The sequence below is a fragment of the Calidris pugnax genome, unplaced genomic scaffold (assembly GCF_001431845.1).
Source record: "Calidris pugnax isolate Ruff unplaced genomic scaffold, ASM143184v1 scaffold147, whole genome shotgun sequence".
Taxonomy (NCBI): Eukaryota; Metazoa; Chordata; class Aves; order Charadriiformes; family Scolopacidae; genus Calidris; species Calidris pugnax.
In genome coordinates this window covers 5,656,076-5,659,245 of record NW_015092359.1, presented here as the reverse complement: position 1 = coordinate 5,659,245, position 3,170 = coordinate 5,656,076, and positions in this window count along the sequence as shown.

Below are 3,170 nucleotides of genomic sequence, written 5' to 3'. Positions count from 1 at the left end.
GGGGGGGGGGGGGGGGGGGGGCTTGTGCTGCTCAGCATCTTTCCCAGAGGTTGGGAAGAAAACCTGACAGGAGCACTAGTACTTTTCAGCCACCCTCCAAATTTACAGCGGTACAGAGGTGATGGGAGCCACGCGGTGCCTGGCCGTGGTTGCACACTGTGGGTTTTATGCAGCCAAAGGCAAATTAAAAGCTGAGCTCAGAGGATGCTCAGCAACACAGAGTGCAGCACGGCTGTACCCTTGGCACCTGGAGATGCCCGGACTGGTGGCCATGGGTGGCAGGGGCTCTACTGCAGGGTCCTGTCCCTCGGGGTGAGCAGGCAAAGCTGTGTCCCCCCCCCAAAGGGGGGCATGAACCCCCCAACGGGCTCCCTGGAGGGGGGGAGCCAGCACCCCCACCCAGGTGATGGGGCAGGCACTGCCCCAAACCCTCACTCAGACTGGGCAGGCACACAACAACCAGAGAAACGTGCCCTTGCTCTGCCTCCCAGGAGCCACGAGCGATGGGCTGGGTAACTGGGGGGGCTGGGGAGGGGATTTCAGCCCAAAATGCAGTGTAATAGTGCAGGCACCAGGAATTCTGCCCGAACCCTGGGAAAATTGTAATTGAATTAATTGTCGCAGGTAAACTTGAGTTAAAAAATTAAAAAAAATTAATCGTTGCAGGTAAAATAGGAGTTTTGGGCAGCTGAGCAGCCAGAGCAGCCGTGCAGGCAGAGGGCTGAGCGTGTTTAACCACTTCCCTGCACCGGGAGTTTAAGGGGGGAGCACGAACTTTAAGGAGCAGAACTGTTTTTTGGCCCCCCCCCCCCCCCGCCATTGCCCGCCGCGGGCGCTGGGAAAAGGGTGAGAAAGGTTTCTCGGGGAAAAAAAAGCCCCAAGGGGGGAAAAAAAAAATAAATCCATCTAGCAAGCAGGACTTTCAGGGAAGGGTTTGAGAAGTTCAATATGTTTAGTGGGTTTTGGGGTTTTTTTTTTTGTGCAAAAAGTAATGTAAGGGAAAAATACCGTAAAGGGTAATTGTCTGATGTAAAGAGAGGCAGCGCGAAGGGAACCCCGGGTGCAGTGAGAGTAACTCACACACACACCCCCCCAAAAAAAAACCCCACGTTGATGTCAGTATAAGCAAAACCTCCAAATCTGTGACAGCATCTCCTGCAGTGGCCGTGCCCCCCGAAGGGGCAGCCCCAGACCCTCCTGCTGGCAACCACCGACACCCCCCCCTCCCCGGGCAACCACCCCGGGCCATTAATTCCTGCCCACAATTACTTTTTAAGTGCTTGATTTCTCCTGGGAAGGGAGACACCCACCCACCCAGACCCACGCCTGCAGCAGCGGGAGCAGAGATCTCTTTATGCTGCATAAATACCTTTCTTTCCCCGTGAACGGGCCATTTAGTTGACACTTCAAACTACCAAATCTGGGGTTTGCGTGGAAATGATTTTAGAGTGCACTGGAAACCCCAGGTTCCTTTTTTCAATCTAACAACATCTTTAGAAAGCAATTCTTTTAAGCCTCCGTTTCCAAGACCCTTTTAATCTCTGCAAATTATTGGTAAGAGCTGAATCAAGGCAAACTGCCATCAGCCGTGATCATGACACTGTAACTCGGCAATGAGCGACTACCGCTGATTATTTAGAAGAAACTATTGCTTTTAGGCAAGCTGCCACAGAAATAAATTAGCATTTATACTGGATTATTGAAAAACTCCAAAAAAAAAAAATATAATCAGCCTCTATCTATGTGTCAATTGTGTCTTGCCAAGGTCAATATCTGTACTGTAATAGGCACAGTCTCAAATAGCAAGAACAACTTACGTGTGGAAATGAGCACCGTGCGGCCAAAATATGTCATTATTATCAGAAAGACAAACTGATCTCTCAAATAACATCTGCACTCCCCCAGCTTTCAATAAAGGTGACCTTCTGTGGAAGGCATGTCATCGAGAAGCTAGGAAAATAATTCAAAAAAATTAAAACCTAATAGTTTGACTTCTCGGTAGGTCCTTCTATCGCTGCCAGTCTTATTGCATTTGTTCTGTCTTTTTTGAAACTACTTTGCTTGAAATCTGCAGCTTGATCTTCCCGGGCTACGGAAGGACACGGTCCATTTTTGCCTGGTGCTTCCAGGTAATGATTGATTAAATTAGAAAAATAAACAATCTGTAAATGAGAATAAGGGATTTTTTTTATTTTTTTTTGTGAAACATTTGCGATACCAGTAGGATTTTCTTTAGCACATTCTAATGAAATGAAACATTTTCTCCCTGTCAGAAAAATCCAGTCACTAAAGTTGAACTGGAACAAAGGAGTGCGCTGGGTTTAGAGTGAAACAGCAAAGGGAAAAATCACCTTCATTTCAACGGGGACCAAATATTTGATACTGACCATGCCAAAAGGCTCCATTTCAAGAAAGTTACAATGCCCATTTTAAGAACTGATGGACGACTTCATCACGCTGTTACGCTTTTCATAAAAATAAAAAATCAAATGAAAAAAATCACGCTGCTGAAGTGGGAAAAATTCTGGGGTGTTTTCAGTGTAAAACAAACACGAGGAATTTAATTTTTTGGGGGGGCTGTATTTCTTTCAGCTGCTCCCCAGGCTGTGCTTCCCCTTTGGCTTTGCGAGGGGCGACAGGGAGGAGAGGTCTCTGTCCTTGGGGGGGGTCGGGACACGGGGTGTCCCCTGGGTCTGGTGGGGACCTGGAGAGCCCATCCCAGCCCTGTCACTGGTGAAACACCCTGTGCTGCTCCTCGTGCCAGCTCCTCTAACAGAGGTTTTGGCTGTGGCTGTTGTATCCAGGGTCATTTTCCTCCCCTCTGGGGCCACTCTCCAGCTTGGAGACCTGCTGGATCTCACTCCTTCACACACGGTCCCCAGTTAAACCTCCTGGTGTGTGACCATCTCAGCGTCTGGTTTGCCACCAAAGCAGCTCTGAGGCCCCAGTGAAATCCCAAAACTCCTTCCTGCCCCAGCCCTTTGGAGGGAATCAGCCCCAGGACACCAGGAGGAGCCTCTTCTCCTCCCAGGAACGTGGGTCACCACCTTCCCCAGCCCATCCCCATCCACCTGCCTCCCCGGGGGTCTCACCTGCACAGAACCGGGGCTGCTGTGGGGTCCTTGGTTAACCCCAGGGCTGTTTACCCACCTGGCTGACCCCCTTCCCTC